The sequence below is a fragment of the Podarcis gaigeae genome, assembly GCF_964106915.1.
Source record: "Podarcis gaigeae genome assembly, chromosome: 13".
Taxonomy (NCBI): domain Eukaryota; kingdom Metazoa; phylum Chordata; class Lepidosauria; order Squamata; family Lacertidae; genus Podarcis; species Podarcis gaigeae.
In genome coordinates, this window is record NC_139689.1 from 49,689,520 (window position 1) to 49,714,896 (window position 25,377).

The 25,377-nt window shown below is 43.4% G+C and overlaps 1 long non-coding RNA gene across 1 annotated transcript in view; it reads left to right on the plus strand.

Moving 5' to 3' along the window:
- The window catches only part of LOC310830293, a 53,380-nt gene that overhangs the window by 14,627 nt on the left and 13,376 nt on the right, over positions 1-25,377 (plus strand). The window contains exon 2 of the long non-coding RNA XR_014557550.1: positions 16,663-16,804. This is a non-coding gene — a long non-coding RNA (uncharacterized lncRNA). The remainder of the gene's footprint in view (positions 1-16,662; positions 16,805-25,377) is intronic.

Genomic DNA, 25,377 nt, shown 5'->3' on the forward strand with positions numbered 1-25,377 from the left:
AGGGAGACACAAAAAAGGCCACTATTGATTGTTTAGTGTCCCATGGTGGGTACAAAATGGATCAACACATCCTGGGCAGCAGATCAAGGAATATTCACATTGACCAAACTGGCAGCTGTACAGGATTATGTTGGCAAAGAGCTCGCCCACAGTCTCAATTGCCCTGTGGCTAGAAAGCAGGTATCAGGAGCCCAGGCTTGATAACACAGTGTGCAAGTCGTAATTAGCTTGAAGATTTATTTATTTCAAAACAAACAATCAGCCTCAGACTATTGGAGCTTCCATATCTTATGGTTCAGTTGACCCTTCTGAGGAGTGCTTCCTGGTTCTGCAGAATATCCTGAACCTATGACCCTTACATTTCTGGTTTTGTTTCCTGTCTAATACCTTTCCCATAGAGACGCAGGTGGCGCTGTGGTCTAAACCACTGAGCCTCTTGGGCTTGCCGTCCATGCTGGTCTGAAGGTCGGCGGTTCGAATCTCCGCAGTGGGGTGAGCCACAACTTTACTGAACTTCAGAATGTGGGAAACTTGGCTTAGGCCTTGTCATGTAACCCTCTCAGCCCAACTGGGACTGAGGATGTGCAGGGCAATGGGGGGGGGACTGTAAAGCACGAACTTACACAGCGTGCCCTCCCACCTTACCTCAGCTGGGAGTTTATCCTACATGCCACCGCTCTAGGCCCAGGGACTCCCACAATCAACCCTTTAACGGCCCCCGCAAACGCCGCTAAATGGGGGGGGGGGTTGCATGAAATGCTTCCCCCCCCAACTTGAAGATAGACCTTGCCAAGGCCCTAAAAACTGCCAAAGTTGCCAGGAAGAATGGGAGCTTTTTACAAATTATCTAAAAGGACAACAAGATGAACTGGACTCCTTGGCAGGTTTTGAATAAACATTCACAAATTTATTGGTTGATAACATGATAGATAGACAAGGCACCTTGGAAGAATGGCAGATGAAAGTGATAGACTATATGGAATTGGCAGAAATGACTGGCAGAATCCGAGACCAGGGAGAAGAGTTGGTGGAAGAAGATTGGAATAAATTTAAAAACTATCTACAGAAACATTGTAAAATTAATGAATGTTAAAATGATGTTGGATTGAAATGAAATGGCTTTAGCAACAAAGTTAAAAAGAATATGTAAAAATGGATTGATAATCAGATGAAGATACGAAGTTTTAATATGTTAAGATATAGAATTAAGATAAAAATAAAGAGGGAAAGGATTTGCTAAATTAACTATGTGAACTGAAACAGAAAAAAGGGAGGTGTGAGGAGGTCAGGAAACAAGTAATTGAAATATAAGACACGAAAAGATTGATCTGTTTTTAATTTTTTTTTTCATGTATTTTGTATTTTTGTTTGTATTTTTGTATCTTTTTTCTTTTTCTTTTTCTTTTCTTATTCTGTAACTTTCTTTTGTTTGTAAAACTTCAATAAATATCTTTTTTTAAAAAAAGGATTGTTGGCTATTTGCAGTTTAGTAGCGCTGCAGAGAGTGTGCTGGGGAGACCATGCATAACAAGGAACTCAAAAATAAATTTAACAAGGTTTTAATAACAAAACAAAAACTTCTTTTACACTAAAGATAACGACAACAAACATGACCCAACCCCCAGGGTAATGAGAGAGCTAGGTGCTGCTCCTTATATACTATGCCCAAATGCTGACACAGCTTAATTAACACAACCAAGCAGCACCTGCTATGTTTCACAGCTGTAAGACTGGGTATCGTTATTTGCCCTGGCCCTTAAAGACATACACAACTTGTGAAACAATAATGAATCTTCACATTTTACAGTGACCATTCAACAAGGATATATATAATTTTATAACATGCAGAGAATAATATGTGCAGAGAGGAGCTGAGGGAAGTCTCTGGTGGGGGGGAGGGAGGGAGGGATGGAAGGGGGGAAATAATGTATGTGATTATATGGTTTGATAATTTGTTATGTTGGAATTAATAAAACTATTTAAAAACAAAAACAAAAAGATACGCCTAAGTTGTGACGATATGTGACGAGGAAGGCAAAACTTGCCAATGCAGGGAAAATTCCTTCCCGGTTCTGAATACAGCAACCATCTTACGACCATAGCAGTGCCCGCTGACCTGGAACGCAAAACATTAGGCTGCAATAAAATATTATTAATTTGGGAGGGATGGGTGGGTGAACCTGGAAGAGGAGGAAACAAAGTGAGGTTTGGCCAAAGGGGTCGGCCTCTTTCCCTTGGCCCTCGCCCCACCCCCAGCTGGCCATCCATTGTACTCCCAGGCCAGGACGATAGCCGCCCTAACCCAGGTGGGAGGCACCAGACCAGGTAAGCCTGCTCAGTGTCGCAAACCCCACCCACCTGTTGGGAAGGGAGGGTGGAAATTACCTTCATTCCCTGAACTCAAGCAACTGTGCTGAACATATTGTTTTGTTTCTATTTTTACTGAGCGCTGCGGGGAAAACTCCACTTTGTCATCAGGAAATTCACATTCAGATTTTAGCCATAGGCCATTTAGGGTAATTATGAAGATAGCTTCAGTAGCAGGTGACAGTAGGTTGATCATTAAATTACTTCTTGGCATATCTGAATCACTGCTTTTATGGAAAATGACAAATGTTGGCAACTTCCATTCATCTGCCTGGGCATTAGCCTGCCAATTTTTGAAGGCAGCGTCTCTGAATGGTATTAGAAAATTGAACAAGTGAATTTACAAAAGTCTGCATATTTAATTATGCAAATCCATCATCAACTTCCTTTCCTCTTGGAACAGGTAGGAGGCAATCAAAAAACAGTGGTGGCAAATGGGTTAAGATAAAGGAGCAAGAAGTCTATCATAAGTGTCAGGGGTTCAGAAGGAGAGACACAGGAGGGGGAGCAAATGGAGAGTGAGGAGGAGGAGTACAAGGGGGGCGCAGGCAGTGACAGTGGCCAGAGTTATTCCACAAGCCTCTCTAGCGAATCGGAGGACTCACAGAAGGGAGCGCCGGTGGCCAGAGCGAAGGGGGCTCCAGGGGGGAAGCCCCAGGAGGAAGGGGCCAGCGGGGAGTCCCTGAGCAGCAGTTGGAGATCAGGACCAGCGTCTCCACCAGAGCGCAGTGGGGAGGGGGAGTCCCAGGAGTCGGGACCAGTGTCCTCACCACCAGAGGGAGGAGAGGAGTCAGGTTTGGCAACGCCCACATCAGGAAGCGGGGAAACGGTCAGAAGGAAAGTCACCGGCTGGGCGCGCGCGCCAAGTTCAAATGTACAGGAGCGCGGCACAGCAGGGAGCCCGGAAAGGGAGCCAGGTCCTAAAGCCCGCCGGAGGGAGGGGCAAGACTCAGGAGGCTCATCGTCAGAGGAGTCCAGGAAGGAGGGAACCCCAGAGGGCAGAAAGACCCAGCGAAGGAAAGAACAGCGTAGGAGGTGGAGCCGGGCTAGAATCTTAAACTGGTGTGGGTGGAGCAGTGAGTCAGAGGGGACTTAGCCGGTCTAGCGTCGAGACGTGGGTCTGTGCGCCCAGAGCTTGGAAATGGAAACTAAACTTTAATAAAGACTTTTGTATATAACATCCACTGGGCGTTGGTCCTCTGTGAGCTGGGACCTAGCGGCAGTCCTAACAATAAGGCACAAAAAGAGCTATTAATCAGTACTGCAAAGGAACTGGGGATCTCATCCATAATGGGTTTTGCACCTAAAAACCTAAATAGCTGTGGTTAGCCAGAAAGTGTGTGTGTGTGTTACATTTCATTTCAAAGGCATTTGGACAAAATCCAACAAAATTTAGTTTCAACCAAATCTGATGGAATTGGACGGGACTGAAATTTGCACCCACACCTTAAGTTGAGGGACTTGAAACCTCTTTATCAGACCAGGGATAACAATACAGTAAGATACATAGGCTACTGGTATCCTAAAACACATCCTCCAAAAAAAAATCCATATAAAATTAATATCAAGTGATATAAAATTTATATAAAAGGGGAAGGACTTCCAGTGAAAAGGCCTGTCAGGTTTTTCTGATGACTTGCAGTAGTTCCTATATTCTTCTAACAGCAGCCCACCTGGTAGGAAATGAGTGGAACAGTTTTGCCCAACCCAGTCAGCTGCTTCTGTGAAGATTGAAATTCAGCTGCTTGAAAAGTCTGGCTCAGTTCACATTTAGTCCTTCAGACTCTTTCAAGCTAAGTCTGACCTCAGTTTACTGCCATACCTCACCTCCATGACAGTCAGTCAATCAACTGAATGGGACACTCAAAATGCACAGTTTATTAACAGGATTAGCCAGAGAGAACTCTCAGATACTCCATGAGAAGTTCACCTACTTCACAGGGTTGAGGTGAGGACAAAAGAGGAGATGGAGAACCCCATAAAAAACCTTGAGCTTCTTGGTGGAATGCAAGAAGATACCTGTAATAAATAGATAGTAAAGGTAAAGGGACCCCTGACCGTTAGGTCCAGTCGCAGATGACTCTGGGGTTGCGGTGCTCATCTCGCTTTATTGGCTGAGGGAGCCGGCGTACAGCTTCCAGGTCATGTGGCCAGCATGACTAAGCCACTTCTGGCAAACCAGAGCAGCGCACGGAAATGTCGTTTACCTTCCCACTGGAGTGGTACCTATTTATCTACTTGCACTTTGCCATGCTTTCGAACTGCTAGGTTGGCAGGAGCAGGGACCGAGCAACGGGAGCTCACCCTGTCATGGGGATTCGAACCGCTGACCTTCTGATCAGCAAGCCCTAGGCTCTGTGGTTTAACCCACAGCTTCACCTGTGTCCCTTGTAATAAATAGATACCAGCAACCTTTTAACTTGAGCTCCTTTATATGACCTACTTGCCTGTTCGGGGGTTGAGATGATTCTGGTTCATGGAGGGCATAGCATATGAATTCCTTTCCAAGTACAGTGGTACCTTGGTTTGCAACCGCTTTGGATTACAACCGTTTTGGATTACAACCACCTCAAACCCTGACGTACGTGTCCCTTTTTTTGGATTACAACCCATTTTTTTTGGGGGGGAGACCCCATTGGCAAAAGCACGCCTTGGGTTGCAACTTGTTCTGGTTTACAACCAGACCTCCAGAATGGATTATGGTTGTAAACCAAGGTACCACTGTATAGAAATGCCAATTTTACAACCGTACCTGATATCTGCAATGCCTGACATCATCAGCCAGATCACATACTCAACGCCAGAGCAGGAGGAACCCAAAGATCAACATTACATATTTATTTCCCCCTCCTTCCTCTCCGTTTGTACCTCCCTTTCCTCCTTCTTTTTTTACTGTCAGATAAAAAGCCTTCATGTATCCAAAGAGCATTGTTCTCATTGCATTAAGAGCAATGCGGTTGTGAAAAACAGACTTCCACAGAAGCCGCAATGAATTGTGTAGGGTTGATTTAAATTTGATAAGGTCAGCCTTGGTACTCCAAAGAAAGTCAAAAGTAAAACAATAAGAATGAATGAAATGACATGTTCTTAGATCATCTGATATGCTGCCCAAGTAGTTACAGGAAATCTGGACCAGTTCCAACTTAAGGGCTCTGGCAGTACTGGGATGTGGAGAAAGTTTGAATAAAAGGGTTATCCATCAGATCAGCCACATTTCAGCCATATTCACCATAAAGAAGAAAGATCACCTAACTAATGATTGGTGGAATCTATCCCTGTCCACCGTATTATGCTTTGGTCTGTGGATGTCCCAGAGTACATACCTCCCCTTTTCTTTGTGGATGTTTTTTAGGACAACACAATAATAAAAACCACAAAAATGCACCAAATTAAGGGCTAGAGATGTACTGAGGGCTGTTCCATATATATATGGTTTTAACTGTGTAAAGCTATTCCAAAGCACAGAACCTCTGTTGTACTAGATAAAAGCCATTTATTTTTCAAAATGGTACAGGAAGCAGGCTGTCACTTCCTGTGCAATTCTGTGCATTTAATGTACAGTCATTTTATGTACAGTAGTACTTCTGCAAACGGCCGCCTTGTCTAGCATCCATTCCAGGGGATGCCTGCAACAAACCTGGAAGTACCTGAATGGGTTACTTCCGGGTTTGCTGCTCATGCATGCGCAGAAGTGTTAAATCGCTTTGTCCTGAGTCCTTTTTGGCTAGTGGTCAGGGCTCCGGAACGGATTCCGGCTGCAAAACAAGGTAGAACTGTACAACGAAATGGCTGCCCCCTATGTTGTACTGCTGGGAGGAGAGTGGAGAGAAAACCAGCACAACTCGGCTTGTCCTCTGTGATGCCTTTGGCTCTGCCAAGACCTGTCCCATCAGGTTTGGCCCTTATCATCGGCTACTGGCAACTGCAACATCACAGAGCTTAGAATGCTTGACCTGTGCAGAAGTTTGCGGTGCTGTGGCACTTGCCTGTGCTCGCAGGGACAGGACGGGGCAGCGGGTGGCACCATGGTGTGCATACCTTGCGTGCCCAACCACAGCCTCCCACTCATAAATCTGTTCCTTCCCCCACCAAGCTGCTTCGCAAGATGCCCCATTTTCAATCCAGTTGTATGCACCCATCCTCCTGGTGTCTATGCTGGACCAACTGATGTGCCATTGGGAGCAGAGGAGCCATGCTGTGTCTTAGTCCATCCAACATTGAGTGCATCCTAGCTTTCCATCTGGATGGAAATCTGTGCCGAGTGCTGGCTGCCTGCCTGCAAGGCCCCACAAGTATGGTGATCAACTTGGCATTTGGGATAGTCAAGTGGCAGTTCTCTGCCTCCATGATAGGGAGCATGTGTGACCATTCTCCCATGAAAATGGTGAACGTTCCGGTCAACTGTGTGGTGCTGAACAATGTCACACCGCAGCTGCAGCTACCCATGGCCACACCTGCAGCAGAGCAGGATCATCTGGGGCCAGGTAAGAGAGACCATCTTTCTGTGGTGTTCCTCACCCAGTTTTCATCCAGAACCTCCTGATACCCTGTTCCATTCTCTTGTTGTAATGCCAGCTCTTGAAGATGCACTAGTGCCTGTTATTCCCACCCCCATTGAGCTGCCCAAGGCTCTGCATGCTTACCCTGTCTATGTGTCCCATCACGGTCCCCTCCTGAACCATGCTCATGCTCAGAGATTCCCTGGCACCCTCTGCTATGCACAGCCCTCATGATCTGAGACCCTCCCCCTTGGTGTTGCGCTCCCACCTGTTTGCCTTCTGGCTCCCCTCTCTTGAGTTCCGCTATGTCCTTACTGCAAAATGGGAGTGCAATCCACACCTGTTTGCACATGGGAACAACAACAGTATTTGCATGTTGAGGTCCCCAAGCCACCCCAAAATGAATCACAATTCACACAGAATTTTTGTTTAAGGTTTTTGGCAAAATTTTGGCCACAACTTTATTAAAATACATAAATATGAGTGGTTGGTTAGGCGTTGGTTATGACTATCTGTCCTTGCCCAGGGACAGAACTGACTTCCGGATTCCAGCGAAAGCCAGTAAGGGAAAACAATATTGGGGGAAAAATGGAGCTGAGCCCCAGGCCCTCACCTCTCCCCACATGCTCCCAGGGGCTTGTGTGGCCAAAGCCCCATGCCAGGGATTCGGACGAAAGCATGGCAAACCCCTGGATTCCTTCAATGCAATTCCATTGCAGCAGCAGCATTGGAGGGGCAGGCGCTGCCAACCACATCCCCTCCACCAACCAAAAATTAACCAATGCCTAACCGCAACCTTACAGGTTGTGACGATTTGCTACGCAGTAGGCAAAAACCAAATGGCACCAGCAGGGGCGCCGACTTATAAAAAATATTGGGGGGGGGGCGGGGGCCTATACCGACTTATAAAAAATATTGGGTGGGCCCAAGACCTCCAAACCGCTGCTGCTGGGGGAACGAAAGGGGCGAGCCCCGGGCTGCCCCGACCTTAAGTGAACCTGTGAGATCCCGCCCTTTGCGGCAGCCAATTGGCTGCCGCCGTGGGCAGTGAATATTAATGAGCTAGGGGGAATCCCCGCTTCTCGCGGGGCTGACGCCAGCCCCGCGAGATTGTTGATGGGTCGAGAGCCCGCAACCCCACCCCCTCTCTAGATCGGAAGTGGCTTTGTTTTAACTCATTACTGAATGTATTTTAAAAGGTAACTATCGTCAAACAAGGAAAATAAAAAATACCAACATAATTTTGTGATTTTACAAAGCATAATATAACTAATAATTTTCTTAAATTATTGGGGGGGCAAAGCCCCTCCAAACGAATTTTTGAGGGGGCTCGGGCCCCCTCAGGCCCCATGGAGTCGGCGCCTATGGGCCCCAGCCAATCAGCCAGATGGACAAAATTCCTACCAGGCCCCTGCCCCCAAAGGAGATTACTCCATGACAGGCATAGCAAGGTCAAGCGCAAAATCCCCAATTCAGGGAGGGTGGGTGGGTGATCTGATGCACGCAGCAAAAGAGGATGCTGAAAGTTGCATGCCCAGTATATATAACCTTGGGCCCATCCCACAAATTGGCAACATCAAAATCTCTCCAGAAACCCAAGCAGACCAATCACTGCGGATGGTCATCCATACTAACTCGCCCAGCAACAGAGGGGTGGCCTGTTAGACCCCACCGCAACACATGCTCTCTATGAAGGAGAACACACTTTGTAGTAGAGAACTAAGGCGAAAAGGTTCCACAGCATGAATCTATGAGTCAAATGAGTGGGCAGAAGGAAATCTGCTTGGCAGTCCGTTTTCTGCAGATTCCTCTGACATTCCTCGCTATAATGACTATAGCATGAATGTTCTTAGGAAAGACCCTGTTTTATCTGTTTCTTGATCCAGTGCATAAAGCTGTCCTTTTATGATGACAACATTTTCAATCCTAATTAAAAATCACAGAAGTGGTGGGGAGTTTTTGTGTATGTTTCTTAAATAACACATTTATTTACTTATGAAATCCCATGATGGAGAAAGAACTTGGAGCTTTGCAACTGAAGAAAGGGGAAAGTAAGAATTATCATGCAGCAGGGGGGAGGACATCGGAAACAGAGCCATGGCATATAGGCATGTTTATAATGATGAAAGAACAGAGAGCCCCAGGAAACATCAACCAGCTGTAGTTCTACCTACTGCATTAATTAAAAGGGAATCAACACATAAAGACCTCTAAGTGAAATTGCAGTGCAGCCAGCTGTTAATTTATACTGAATAAAATCCACTTTCATCTTTTCCCCCTTAATGTCTTCTGACATTATTTTGGGGGGAGGGGGAAGGGAGAGAGATGTCTTCAAGTTTTACATTTTTGCCTTGTCTTCCTTCTCAACTTCCAAGGCTAATAAATTATGGGAATATAAATGTGGGTGAGAGAAATAAAACAAAACAAAAATAGGGAAATTCAGCCATAAGGAGATACACATTTGAGTATAGCCCCATTTGCTCCAGTGAATCAACAGAATTATCGTCTGTGAGCTGATATTTATTAAGCCTTTCTGCTGATTTTGTTTCAAATCAAGGCTCAGAACAGCCAGCTTTCAAAGATGTTCTGTTCTGCTTTTAGAATTACTTAATGAAACAAAGGATCATTCCATACACCATAAACAAAAAAGGTAGGAATAAAAAAGTCCAAAAGCTTCACTCCACATTTAAGTCAGTTTTTCTTTAGATAACTAGACACAGGAATGGATAAAGGTGGCTATTAGCAGCTATCTTGTAATTCATAATTTGTTCACTGAGTTACAAATCTCAACGGTATAAATTCAGTCAAACGTTCTCCATTAATATGAAAATTTGAAGGCTCTTCAAATTCGTACTTAAAAGTAATGTGAAGTAGGTTTTTTACAAAATTTCTTCTTTTTTATTTTTTCAGATGCACGACATGCATTTATTTTTATAAATATATTTTTATTAAGTTTTGCATAAGAAATTTAATTACAGACACATCATTCACCTCTTCAATTAAAATTCTCTGAATCCCTTGACTTCCCTCCACCCTTCCATGGTTACCATTTTCAATCTTTCTATTTTCTTCTGCTTATCTTATTTTCTCTAATTTGTTAAAAAAAGGTAGTAATTCATTTTCCCATTGTTTTTTCTACATTACAATCATTCTGGTTTGCCAGAAGCAGCTTAGTCATGCTGGCCACATGACCCGGAAGCTGTATGCCGGCTCCCTCAACCAATAAAGCAAGATGAGTGCCGCAACCCCAGAGTCGGCAGCGACTGGACCTAATGGTCAGGGGTCCCTTTACCTTTACCTTTACTACATTCAGTGCAATAACAGGAGTGGTATTTGGGTGGGTGGGTGTGTTCAAAAGAAATTTGAGATGTACAGCAACCATGTTTCAGAGGATAAATTCATATTGAACTGTTAATATGAACAAGCAGAGTAATCTATATTACTCACAATAACTACAGCAATATTAACAGCACAGGTCAAACAGCCACCACCCTCGAAGAGAAGAGAAGAGAAGAGAAGAGAAGAGAAGAGAAGAGAAGAGGATTTCTGCCTTTGACATGAATCTTATTTATTTATACCTGTCAGGGAACTGCCATCGGAAGAACAGGTGGTAGAAAGGCTCCAGGAGAATAGGAGAGACTCTGCAGCAGAAGAGGGAACCAGTAGGGGGAGAGCAGGAGCTCAAAGGGAAAGGGAGTCAGAGGGGAGGCTCTGGGATACTTCCAGTGAGAACAGTGAGGAGGTAACAAGACCCCCTTTAGCAACCCCCACCCCTCTCCGGAAGCTGTCACGCAGAGAGTCCAGGAGGCGCATGTCCGTCAAACAGCTTTTATGTTGGAGTAAGTTCCGTAGACGCCCACTGTCGGATTCTACCAGCGACTGACGGAGTCATGCTTTGGGGGCTCCGTTAGAGACTTAGGTTGGCTGACCAGCCAAAACCCGGAGGGATCAAGCTTTACGCACAAGCAGCTCATTATCCCATCACAATACCCAATCTTTTTCCCTGAGGGGGACTCAAGGCATTGAGTGTACATGCTAATGACATGATTCTATGTTATGTATTCAAATGCATGCTCAAATTCCCCATCTCATTCCACGTCATGTTTTCATTGTGAGGTGGGGAGGAAAGTTTTCGTTTTGAACCCACTGCAATGTAACATCTTCCTAGAAATCGGAAATATCACACTGGTGCTTTATGTGTACATTCACAGGAAAACAACTTTTGAAGTCTGAACACCCTCCACCTCGACTTTGTTTTCTGAGGAAAGATGAAACCTTCATACATGTGAAATACTTATCTGAAGTGGGGCTTCTCAAACCTAATCCTTGATAACTAGAGCGCTTGAAGTGGCAGGCCTCATCTTCTTCTGCCTCTGTAGTGTCAACACTACACTTCAGGAACATGAAAACAGTTCCTGACAGCTCCCTCAGCGCCAGAGCTGGAGCTGGGGGCAACTGGGGCAACGCAAACATGAAGCCTACACCTCTTGAACAACACAAATGGTTGAACTTCCGTCACTCATAATCCTTCTTCTGCCTTGCACAGCCTTATTCTCTGAAACATCTGAAGAATATTTTATTATCCTCTCCCCCCCGCACCGATGTCAACAGATGCCAGAATCCACATATCTCTGCGAGAGCCAAGGGGAAGCCAAACAGACATGCCAAACAATGGCATCTTAATGCACTGGCTACAGAGCTGCGATCCGTCTATGACCTCTGTCAGAACAGCTTCTCCAGCTCATGTCATATTGTGTAAGTAAACTGATTGCATGGCTAATAAAAGCTGGTTCTTTGGAATATCCCTGATGTGGGAATGACAAAGAGGCACAACTGGTTTTTTGCAAAGCTGTGTGAAAGGAACTGGGCACACCGCTCCTCTGTTGTCAACTCAAATTATTCAGAAACAGAATTGCTCCAAATTGTCACAGGTGGTAACAATTCAGAGCAAAAGTGGGAGGTGGGCAGGTGGAGTCTGATGATATAACATCAACAGGGACATGCAGTTGAAGGTAGTTGAACCCTCTCCCATTTCCTGCCTTATTGTCGAACGTTTGGCCACCCAAACTCTTCTCCCTAGCCTGAAGTGCTTGACACAGGTAGCCTAGGGAGGTAAGGGGTCAGTTCCCCTCCACCTCACATCCCTAGTGATCTTATAATCAGATCCCACATCAAAATGCAAACTAGGCAGAGATGTGATTAACCAAATGCGGTTGCCACCATCATGTCTAGATTGACACTTAGCAGCTGGTTTTTTTCTGGTATATACTGGATTTAACTAGAGTTGCAATGCATAATTGATTAATCAGTTTGATTGGAAATCTGTGAGTAAAAAGGTACTTCTGATTAATTGGACATTTCAGTAAAAATAGATGTATTAAGTATTTATATAAACAACAGTTGCCAAGGGCAACTCCCTCTTCTCTCACACAAATACGTGTCCTAAATATTGTCTGTGACCCTTGCATAGGTTACACAGATTGTTGAGTGGGGGGAGGGCAGGAGGCGCAGCACCAACTGGCAATCCCAGCAGGCTATGTGCGAGTCTTTACTTCAGGTGTTTTCAGGCCACCATGACCCCCTGCTTGTGGAGGCTCAGAAGACTTGATGCCCATCTTGTTTTACGGCCAGAAATGTGCCCCAGACCTTTGAGTCCAGATGCCGGCGGTGGGTGGGTGGGTGGGAAATATCAAAAGGGAAGTTTGTTGCTTGGCACTGACAATTACTGGGTAATTGTGGTTCCCTCAGAATTCTGTGACTATTTCACTCAAGCAGGAACCTCCACATTTAGGAGAAATGCACAGGCAGCTCTGTTATACCTCTTCATTTTTATATATTTTCTGTTAAGCAGTCAATAGCACCCAGCTGAGAATCCTCCCTTCTCATCAACTGAAGCTTCAGTGAGATGCTCATTCTTACTAAAGTACAGTACAGCACTGAGAACTCAAAAGGCATGAATGTTTCAGGAAGGGAGTTCAATTCATATTCTTCAAATTGCTCTAGGCAAGAACTGAAATAAGCAGTTTTTTGCTGTTGAATTGCACCTTTGAGCTTCTTCCATGGAGACAACCCATTGCCCAAACAAAGCATGTTATCCAATGCATGCAAAGCGATAATTGTGCCACTGTAGTTAGCAAGTTCAGCTGCCCCTTAGCGGAGGACAATGACAGATGCAAACATCATCTTATTTATGCCTCCCTTTTCTGTGCAATTAGAGTTTATTTTCATATCGTTTGCTGTACGTGCTAATTGGACCGTCTTTTTAGTTTGCTTGATAGCAGACATTTCTAGCAAATAAGCAAATTGTTTCCCCCCATTATCACATTTTACAACGTCACAAAAGGTGTACAGTTTGTTTGCTTATAGTTATACACTGCTCTATCCCAAATCCTCATGGTAGCTGTGGAAAAGGGATTTGCAAACATGGACAATAAATATGTAATGCCTTTGTAGCTGGAGGCACCACAAGAGGCAATGCTCAGTTGCCTCAGGAGCATGTGATGGGGGCATTTTACAAGTTGCTAAGATGCTGATTTTCCATGTGTAGTAGGGGTTAACATTCAAGGGACCCAATCATGTGGGTGAAGGCTGATTGCATAGGTCTTTCCCATGGAATCTATATCAGCCTCTTGTCTGGGTGTCAGTTCTGTGGGAATGTTCAGGGAGGCAGGAGAGAATATATTGTTTATTAATATCCTTCCTAACTTGCACTAGCAAGTTCTTTTACTTAGCAGAGTTTTACATTCCCTTTTAAACGCACAGCAGATAGCTGCTTGCAGGCTTGTGTAAGCCTCTCACTATTAAGTTCCTGGTAAGCGGGTGGCGCTGTGATCTAAACCACTGAGCCTAGGGCTTGCCAATCGGAAGGTCGATGGTTCGAATCCCTGCAACTGGGTGAACTCCCATTGCTCGGTCCCTGCTCCTGCCAACCTAGCAGTTTGAAAGCATGTCAAAGTGTGAGTAGATATATAGGTACTGCTCTGGCAGGAAGGTAAACGGTGTTTCTGTGCACTGCTCTGGTTCGCCAGAAGCGGCTTAGTCATGCTGGCCACATGACCCAGAAGCTATCTGCAGACAAACACTGGCTCACTTGGCCTATAGAGCAAAATGAGCGTGCAACCCCAGAGTTGCAACCTTTTAATTTCCCTTATATCCCTCTTAAAAGAATAAACACATCACAATCTTGTTTAAAGTATATAAAAGAAGTTTACTCACATCAGTTCACAGATGGATCCTTGAAGGCAGACTTAATTACAAATATATACATGTGGGTCTTTCCCCTATGGGGATAATCTCAGTGTCCTCTGTTGGCTGAAAGCCAACAGAGCATTTCTAGCTAACAGAGCATTTCTAGCTAAAAAAGCCAACAGAGAAAGCCAACAGAGCATTTCTAGCTAAAAAGCTGGTCCAACGATGGAGAAGTCAAAAGAGAGTGTGTGCTGCATGCCTTGTCCTTTTGTTACCTGAACAGGTAATGTCACGCCCACATTCAGTCACATGCAAAGGAAGGATGTTCCAGCCCAGGAGGAAACAGGAAGTTTTCAACTGGGTGCACCAAACATTCCCCTGCATGTCCACTCTAGGAAAACAAGGAATGTTGTATTTGACTGCTTCTTATGTATCACATCCCACAAGTCCTGGGTGCACAGGTAGCACCCACCCAGCTAGCTGGATCATTTAAATATTAGCCCAGGCTCATGGGAAACGCTAATGAAAAGGCTCTCTGGAACTCAAGTGCAAAATGCTCTGGAGAATCTTTGCTTCCACTGCTTCCTCCCTCCCAAGAACTCACTCATACAGACCAGTTGATGTTTGTGGCTGCTGTGATGGGCAGGTGGAGCAAGGAAGGATCAATCTAGCTGACTCAGGTGCTTTGTGGTAGCAGCTTCACTTGCCTCCCTGCTTCGCAATGTAGTTTTTTGTTCTAATCAGCTTTTGTGGAATCAGTTCTTACTCCTGGCAGTGGGATTGGAGCCCCGCTACAGAGGAAAGGGCTAGCCATGCAGAAAGGCAGAAAGCTTTCCCATATATCCCAGTTCTTAAGCTTCCTTCTCTAATCTTAGAATGTCATATCAGAAATATCTAAGAGGGTGCCAAGCAAAGCTCATCTTCTTTTAAGCTTCTAGTCCTCAGGGTAGCTTCTTACTTCCTTGAGCGTAGACATGAGGGAAATTAGATGGATCTTTGAAGCTGGTCAAGTCAGCCTAATCTTTTCTAAAGCTCAGCTCATTCCTTCTGCTGCTAACAGCTTGTTCGCTGGTGTGCGAGTGCAGGCCATTCTCTTGGAAATGTTGATGGTCTTTGATGAGAAAACCACCAGGCTACTTTTGGGGGTCCCATTTGGTGCAGCCAACTCCCTAGCAGAATGCTTCCTCTGCTGCTCTCATAAATAAGAATGGGGGAAACAGTAAGGCCCAATGTAATAATAATAATAATAATAATAATAATAATAATAATAATAATAAATTTTATTTATATCCCGCCCTCCCCAGCCGAAGCCGGGCTCAGGGCGGCTAACAACACTAAAACAGTACATTTGTATGTAGGGATGCCATACAGTGGTACCTCGGGTTACAGACACTTCAGGTTACAGACTCCGCAAACCCAGAAATAGCACCTCGGGTTAAGAACTTTGCTTCAGGATGAGAACAGAAATCATGCTCTGGCAGCGCAGCAGCAGCAGGAGGCCCCATTAGCTAAAGTGGTGCTTCAGATTAAGAACGGTTTCAGGTTAAGAACAGACCTCCGGAATGAATTAAGTACATAACCAGAGGTACCACTGTAGTTCAAAAAGTAAAATTCCTGTTGAGCATTTTTTTTAAGGAACCCACCAAAATTGTGGGAACAAACCCAAATTATTGAGCTTTTTTTGGGAAACCTCCCCCCAAAATAGTGATTTTATGCTTTTGGAGCTGTTTCCGCTGCTTTTTCCATCGCAATGCCATACATCCGGGTTTTTCCTGACATTTAACTGATTCTGCAAAATTCCCCTGACACCATTTTTACACCTGAAAAGCAGGACATGTCACGAATTTTCCTGACATATGGCAAGCCTAGCCCAATGTCACATCCAGACCATACCTTTAAAAGAGGGCACGTGTTGCGGTGAGACCTGGAGACTGACCTCCTGGTTGTGGGTGGGTCTATTGGACAGCCACAACACCCAATTGGTAGGTCCCTCATTGCTGGGTTTAATCTGGCCAATGGGGTGCAGTCTAAACGGTTCAAGGGACCTATATATGTCCATGCATGTGACCCAGAGCTTCCTCTTTTGGCTCGTGCATCGGAACACACGCCCACCTCTTCCTACTTTTAGGGCATTTTGTGATTGACCTTGCTATGCCATCGTGTGTCGTGTGTTGTTGGGACAGGGGCACGGCAGGAATTTTCCCCACTTGGGGGATTGGCTGTTGTCTTTTTATATAAATATTTATTACGATTTTTTGTGAAAAAAAATACATAAATAATAAACAACATTGCTTATATCATAACAAAATTTCATAACTTGTTTAGACTTCCTCACGTCTCCTGCTCCCACTTACATTGTTGAAAAGTTTTTTCAAGCAAATTATCATCTTGTTTACAATCTTATATCCACTCATTTAAATATAGTCTAATAATTCTCCCAAAGGGTTTGTATTTTCCTTGATCTCACTTATCATCAAATTCCAGTTTAATTTAGTGGTGGCCAATTATTTATGATCAAGCATCCTTCTTAACATTCAGCCAAATTACAATATCTTTGTAAATAAATCTTAAATTTCTTCCAATCTTCTTCAATCCTTTCTTCTCCCAGGTCTCGGATTCTGCCAGTCATCTCCGCCAGTTGCATATAGTCTATCAGTTGCATCTGCCACTCTTCCAGTGTGGGTAGATCTTGAGTTTTCCAATTCTTGGCAATGAGTATCCTTGCTGCCGTTGTTGCATACATAAAGAATGTTCGGTCCTTCTTTAACACCTTCTGGCCGACAATACCCAGGAGGAAGGCCTCTGGTTTCTTAGTAAAGGTATACTTAAATACCTTTTTCAACTCGTTATATATCATTTCCCAGAAGGCCTTCACTTTAGGGCAAGTCCACCAGAGGTGAAAGAATGTTCCTTCATTTCCTTTACATTTCCAGCATTTATTATCAGACGAATGGTATATTTTGGCAAGTTTAACTGGGGTCATGTACCATCTGTATATCATTTTCATTACATTTTCCTTCAAAGCATTACATGCAGTGAAGTTCAGCCCAGTGGTCCACAACCTTTCCCAGTCCTCAAACATCATGTTATGCCCAATATCCTGTGCCCACTTTATCATAGCAGATTTAACCATTTCGTCTTGTGTGTTCCATTTTAACAGCAAGTTATACATTCTTGATAGTACCTTAGTCTTTGGTTCTAACAATTCTGTCTCCAACTTCGATTTCTCCACCTGGAACCCTAGTTTTTTGTCATTTTTAAAAACTTCTTTAATCTGGGCGTAATGTAACCAGTCTCACACTTTACCCTTCATTTTCTCCAAACTCTGCAATTTCCAATTGTCACCGTCTTTTTCTAATATTTCCCAATATTTTGGCCATTTGGCCTCCATATTGGGTCTTTTTCTGGCCTTAGCTTCCAGAGGGGAGAGCCACCTCGGAGTTTTGTTTTCCAATAAGTCTTTGTATTTTGTCCAGACATTGAATACTGCTTTCCTGACAATATGGTTCTTAAAGGCCTTATTGATCTTAACTTTGTCATACCATAAGTATGCATGCCAACCAAAAGCGTTGTTAACACCTTCCAAATCCAACACATCAGTGTCTTCAAGAAGTAGCCAGTCTTTTAGCCAGCAGAAAGCTGCGGCTTCATAGTACAGCTTTAAGTCTGGCAGGGCAAAGCCCCCTCTTTCTTTTGCGTCAGTTAATATCTTAAACTTAATTCTGGGCTTTTTGCCCTGCCAGACAAATTTAGAAATATCTCTCTGCCACTTCCGGAAATACTCCGTCTTGTCCACAATTTGCAATGTTTGAAACAAAAACAACATCTTTGGCAATACATTCATCTTAATAGCAGCAATTCGGCCTAACAAAGAAAGCTTCAATTTTGTCCAACTGTCCAAGTCTCTCTTAATTTCAGACCAACATTTTTCATAGTTATCCTTAAATAGACTCAGATTTTTTGCTGTTATATTTACCCCTAGGTACTTTACTTTTTTAACCACAGTTAGTTCTGTTTCTCTCTGAAACCGTTCTGACTCTGTATCTGTCAAGGTTTTCCCCAACACCTTAGTTTTCTGTTTATTTAGTTTAAATCCCGCCACCCGACCAAAGTCTTGAATCAGTTGTAATACTCTTTTTGTACTAGATTCTGGCTCCTGCAAAGTCAAAACTAGGTCATCTGCAAAAGCTTTAAGTTTATATTGTTTCGCTCCGACCTGAATCCCTTGCACCAACCGGTCCCCTCTAATCCTATTCAAGAGCACCTCCAGAACCGAGATAAATAACAAAGGGGAAATCGGGCAGCCTTGTCGTGTACCTTTTTCAATTTTAAACTCTTCTGTAACCACTTTGTTAACTATCAGTTTTGCCTTCTGTTCTGAATATATTGCATCAATCCCATTCTCAAAACCCCGTCCCACTCCCATTTCTTTTAAATTTCCCTTCATAAATTTCCAAGAAATATTATCAAAGCCCTTCTCCGCATCTATAAAAATTAACACTGCTTTTGTATTTATGTTTGTTTGCAAAAGTTCCAAAATGTCAATGATGTTCCTTGTGTTAGCAAACATATGTCTACCTGGGAGAAAGCCTGCCTGGTCTTTATGAATTACTTCATTTAAAACTCTTTTAAGTCTGCTTGCCAAGATATCTGCACATATTTTGTAATCCACATTTAAAAGGGAGATGGGACGATAGTTCTTGAGTTGTGTCTTCTCAATTTCCGATTTTGGTATCAATGTGATGAAAGCTTCCTTCCACGAATCCAGCGCCTTCTTTCCCTCCATAATTTCATTACTGACCTCCATCAATGGTTGTATCAAATAATCTCTTAATGTCTTATAATACTTGGAGGTCAGGCCATCTGGCCCTGGAGATTTGCCCAATTTCATGTTCTGAATGGCTTGTTCGATCTCTTGTCGTGTTATTTTGCTGTTCAGGAGTGATCTATTTTCTTGTGAAAGTTTTTTAAGTCCATTTTTTTCCAAAAATTGTTTAATCTCAACCTCATCCTGCAGCCCTTGAGTGTATAGTTTTTTGAAATATTTCTGAAAACACTTTCTAATCTCCACGGGGTTCTGAATGTTTCTTCCTTCAATTTCCAGGTTTGTGACTACATTTAACTTTTGTCTCTTCTTCAACTGCCAAGCCAGCAGTTTCCCACATTTGTTTGCCGATTCAAAGGTTTTTTGTTTCATTAATTTGATCTTCCACTCTATTTCCTGGTTCATCAGTTTAGAATATTGTGCCTAATGGAGTTTAATTTCTCTCAGAATCGGCTGTGACTTCGGATTCGATCTTAACTTCTCTAACTCTTTAATTTTCTCCAAGATCTTGTCTTTCCTCTCATTTTGTGTTCTTTTCTTTACAGCATTCTGTTGTATCAAGAACCCCCTCATCACGGCTTTGCTTGCGTCCCAAATGATCCTTTTTTCCACCGTAGTGTTCATGTTTATCTCGAAGTAATCCTTCAAAACTTTTTGGGCCTTCTTAATAATCTCCTGATCTCTAAACAAATTGTCATTCATCTTCCATCTAAAGGAACCGGTTGGTAATAATGTCATGTCCATTTTCAGTGCATTATGGTCGGAGCAGGTCTTTGGGCAGATTTCCACTTTCCTGACCTTGGGTGCCAGACCTCTAGTTATCCATATTTGGTCGATTCTTGTCCAAGTCAGCTGGGCTTCAGAGAAGAATGTTCCTTCTTTTCCCAAGGGGTTCTTCGTTCTCCAAATGTCAATCCAGTCCATATTGTCTGTCATTTCAAAAAAGGTCTTTGGTAGTCTGCCATCTTTTGTAACATTTTGGCTTTGTGACTTATCCATGTTAGTTGATACGACTCCATTCATATCTCCCATCATAATGATGTTGTCATAGTCCAGATACTCCAGCATAGTCTCATGCAACTTCTTATAAAATTCCGATTTTCCTTCATTTGGTGCATAAATTCCTAATAACAGAATCTTCTCTCCTTGATGTTGTATTTCGATTGCCAAAATTCTTCCATGTTCATCTTTGAATAAAAATTTAGGTGACAGGCTCTCTTTTGCATATATCACCACGCCTCTATTCTTTACTATATCTGAAGATATAAATTCCTGACCAAGTCTTTTGTTTATTAACACTTTTCTATGGAACCTGGTCACATGTGTTTCTTGTAAGCAAATAATGTCCAATTGTTCCTTTTTTAATATATGAAAAAATTTCCTCCTTTTTTCCGGAATATTACAGCCATTTATATTCCAACTCAACAGTTGCAGAGACATCCTGAATAAATCTGGTTATTTTTCTGGGGGTGGTACCTTGTTCACTGGGTCTTCAGAATCCAAGGGTGCCGGTGCCTCTGGTGCTCCAGGCCCTGAGGGTAATCCGAGTCCTTTTTGAAGGTCCTCTCCGTACACGTTTAGAAATTTATCTCTATCTTCCAATGTTCTAATTTTAATCTTCTTCCCTCTAAAAGTAAAGGATAATCCTTGAGGAAAGTCCCACCTGAAGATGATTGAGTTACTCCTCAACAGTCTTGCTAGTTCCAAGTACTCAGATCTAAGATCCAAGAGTTGTTTAGGAATGTCCTTGTAAAATTCAATTCTTTTGTCCAAAATGTCCAGTGACTTTCCGTAGTGCAGGCCCAGGATCTTGTCCCTTTCCTCCTTTGATCTCAATGTTATCAAACAGTCTCTGGGTTTGTCTTTCTTTATAAGTCTTCCAAGCCTAAAAGCTGATACAATTTTAAAGTCTTTTTCCTCTAAGTTCCAGAACTTGGAAAATATTTTGGTCAGAAACTCAGCTAAGTTGTCTTCTTCCACTTGGATTGGCTGTTGTCATTTGGGTTTCGTCTGCCACGTAGCAAAGCGTCACAACTTGTAAGGTTGTGGATAGGCACTGGTTCAGGTGATAGGGATGGGAGAACGCTCTCGCCATCCCTATGTGAAGGGTATTCCATTAAAGGAATCCAGGGTCTCAGTTGGTTTGGTCAACCCCCGAGAGGGGGTTGTGCCTGTGCCTGAGTCCAGGGGGACATCTAGGTGGTGAACATAGTCTGTCCCGGCTTTTCGCCTATCCAGGTGTTCACCCTTGGTTGACCTATGCTGGTGCCCTGGGTCAGCGCTGCCTGCAGGGGTGCAGGGAGCTAGTCGAACCAGAGCCTATGAAACCACTCAATTTTCTGTAATCAACAAAGTTGTGGCCTAAATTCTGCCAAAAGCCAAAACTAAAATTTGAGTCAAATGTGTGTTTATTTAGGGGGGAGGTCTCTGGGTCTGAACACGCAAAGCACTCTTATGTCACTTTGAGAGCCATGGTTCCCAACCCGCCAAATAATCCTGGGAACTGTAGATTGTTGAGGGCCTTCTGACAGCTCTCAGCACCCTTAACACACTACAGTTCCCAGGATTCTCTGGGGGGGGGGGTAAGCCATGACTCTTAAAGTGATATTATAGCACCCTGCTTGTGGTTAACGCTTAGCTGGAATTAAATATTCAACGCAGCAATAGAGAAATTAAAATAATACTTTATTTGTCAGACAAATAAATGATAGGCACAGTGGTATATGGTTACCAAAGCTCTGCCCACTCCAGCCCTGATGGTCAGCACTTATATTTCCTCAGCCCAGCCCCCTTGCTCCTCCTTTGACTGCCTCTGTCCAATCAGCCTGGTTGAAATTCCTATTGGCTGTTTGCTAGAACCAATCATAAAAGATACACCCATTTCCTATTACCTTTTATGGGAGACAAAGAGCTATATTTCCTTCTATCCATAAATGGCAAACAAGTAGCCATATATCTTACATTTGCCTCGACAAGGCACTTTAATTACCAGATCACCTTTTGCCCTTGTTGCCCCTCCATTCCAAAATAGATGGCTAAAACAGATGGCTCATTCTGTCTTACATTTTGTCTTAAACAGAGATCTTGGGTTCACATTCTCACACACCATCAATGAAATAAGAATCTAACATAAGAATCTAACATTTCTTACTTTCTAAATCCTTTGCATAATTACATTTAAGCCAACAAATCTCATACATTAACATAGATAGCTTTTTAGAAGAAAAGACATTTTCAAAGTAAAACTTCTTCAGTTTACACCTCTCTTTCCTGGCCAGCTGCTTTTCCCATTAGCTCTTGCCCTTTAACCTTAGGAAAATGTGGCTAAAGTCTCTAATGGGAGGCACATGGTATTATTTTCTGTTAAACAATAAATCCTACTATTTACCAACTCTTAATTAGTGTTTTTGCAGCTTGATTGTATTCTGTAGGGTCAGTAACCTTTGCTCCCAGCCTGTAATTGCCTTTTTACAACTTTGAGAATTTTTGGCTCCTGCTATAAATCAGGGGGGCCCTTGTCCAGGAGGATAAACATCTGCCAAAGTCCTTAGCCAGCTGGTTTTCTGCCTGGCATGAAAACATTTGCAAATCTTTAAGCTCATTTTAAAATACAGGCCTTGATCAGATGCCTCATTATGAGTGCTTTAAATGTCTGGTGTGGATGTAACCCAGATTAGACGGTCCTCTTGGGAGAACAAAGGAGGCAACAGCCCTGCCTGTCAGTTTCCCCAGTGGCTGACTTGATTTTGGGTTTTGCCTTAGATGGATGACTAGAGTTGGTGGTCTCGCACCACTGTGCATTCAGACAGGTAGCTAGAAAAACCAGCAGCATTCATCCCCCGTTATTTCACAGAATCGCTATGAGGATAAAAATAGACTGTACACAATTTTGAGTTCTGGGAGAAAGGGAAAAAGAAATGTGATAGATTGACAGGCAGCACTAATGCCACAACGAGGCCTATTAACAAGATGCAAATATTAATTAACTATAAGCAAGGTTATGGGGCAGAAGGAAACTAATATTCCACAGTTGTGACAGATCTCAGACTATCCATAAACCTTCCCCCCCCAAAAAATCTAATTCATGCATTCTTTTATTCACCAATTTTTCAACAATTTATTCTCACAGCAAAGCTCATTCAGATCAAACAAATGAATATGCAAATAGCATTCTGCTATTTTTCAAATTTATGTGACTGTATTTCTATTGCTAATAAAGATAACTAACCCGCAGAGAGTAAACTTTGACAGACATGAATTCATTCTGCTCCTGTTCGTTACAAATGTCATGTATTTGTGGGAGAGAAACAGCATTTGCTGGAGTTATGTGACAGGTCAAGTTGCGCCAAAAGCTTTTTCTTTTCTCCTGTTGAAGAAGGAATGTGAAGGTAACTGAACATTAATGTTTTATTCAATATTTGCCTTTCCAGAGTGTTTGGGATATTTCAGTACACTTTGATTTTTTTATTTTTTAAAAAACACCTAGAGAGCAATGCAAACCCCTGATCATTGCTGGAGGTTAGGACTTAGCAGATGGGTCCATCCCCTGACCTCTGCTGCCAAAGTTCTGCTGCTGTATAGACCAGGGGTCAGCAAACTTTTTCAGCAGGGGACCGATCCACTGTCGCTCAGACCTTGTGGTGGGTCGGACTATATTTTGAAAAGTAAAGAAAAATGCCCCACAAATAACCCAGAGATGCATTTTAAATAAAAGCACACATTTTACTCATGTAAAAACACCAGGCAGGCCCCAGAAATAACCCAGAGATGCATTTTAAATAAAATGACACATTCTACTCATATAAAAACACGCTGATTCCTGGACTGTCCACGGGCCAGATTGAGAAGGCGAATGGGCTGGATCCGGTCCCTGGGCCTTATTTTGCCTACCCATGGTATAGATCCTCCATAACACACACACTGCAGCTGCATAGAGTATAGTTGATCAAATGCTACCACAGTTTTGTTCCTGCCAGTGGTAGCCAGCACAAGGTCTCAAAGTAGAGGGTTAACTGGCAGAGCAGTTGCAGCCATGGACCGGCTGAATCCTAAGATGCTCCATTACCTTGAGAGGCACCTGGCTGGACCATGCAAGCTGGAGTTGATGTAATGAAAAAGAAAGGACCACCGCCATTCTGTTTTGCCAAGCCAGCACAAGCTGTTGCTCTTCTATTCCACCCCACTGATCCTAGTTGGGGGTCAGAACTGCCCTGCCCACAAGCAGCTTTCATCCTTCCTTCCCCTCCAAGTTAACTAAAATACAAAAACAGGGACATGATGTGTTTGGCAGAGCCTGGAGGGCTGTTTCAGTTGAGTGGGTTGCAAGCTGTATGGGCTTGAGATGTCTGAAAATCCCATTTTGTGTATGTACGGTAAATCAAGTTTAAATACTGAAAAAATGCGTTGCAAAAAGGCACAAGGGCCTGACCATCTGCAGCAAGGTGTTGCTGTATCTCCTACATATTTCACTTCTCCCCTCCCTTTTTTCCTAGGCAGGTTGAAATTGGAGTAATCTGTCCATTAGCTTCTCAGGCACAGCCATGCTGCTGGCTTTGATCTCTTCATGCTGGACATGACCTCCCTGCGCATGAGAAATATTAGCACAGTGTTTTTATTTGTAATTGCTTAATCCTGGTTCTGGTAGCGTTTACAATCATGGGGGGAAATGTAGCCAATTTGAGTTCCAAAAATATTTGCAATTGAGAGGTCACCATGAGTAATGGAGACTTTGCAGAACTTTCGCAAGGCTCAGCTGTGATAAAAGGACCACTGCGAGAAAAATTGTTCCCTGTGCTGAAGTTTTGTGTTTGACTTTTTCTTCTCCTCCTCCTGAGTTCGAAGGAGCAGAACGTATGACAGTTCTGTGGCTCCACCAGAATGCGTGGAAAATGCTGTCACTTCACAGAAATAATGGCTTGATTATTTAGTACCCGTGGCAACCAAACAACCTATGTCTCCAGCATTTCTGAAGCCAACCTGCTTCTAGATACCACAACTCCATTTTACTGCATGGAATTAGAAGAGTGACAGAGGAGGAAATATATTCACACCACCTCTCCTTTCCCTTACTTTATCCACCAGGGCAAGCCAAGGGCATTTGTTGACCTAAGGTGGAAACTCCAAGGAGTGCCCCTCGCCTGCATGAATATAAGAGTATAATGTTGTTCTTTTTATATCTCCTGTTCATTTCACTAGAATGTGGAAGAGTATATTCTAGTGGACTGTGTCCTCATGGGCCAGATATGTTTGTCTCCATTCTGCCATCCTTCGTAGTATCCAGAATCTGCTGTTTTAGTGAGCTGCCTCACCCTACTTCATGGTGAGAAAGACTCTAAGAGGAATCCTGCCAGATCAGACCAAGGATCTATCTAGCCAAGTCTAGCATCATGTTTCAACAGTGACCAAGCAGGGCACTTGCGTGCAGCTCACCAGGCCCTGGAGATTTGTGCCTGACCTTCTCCCTGCAAGTATTGGCTAGTCATATACAGTGGACGCTCG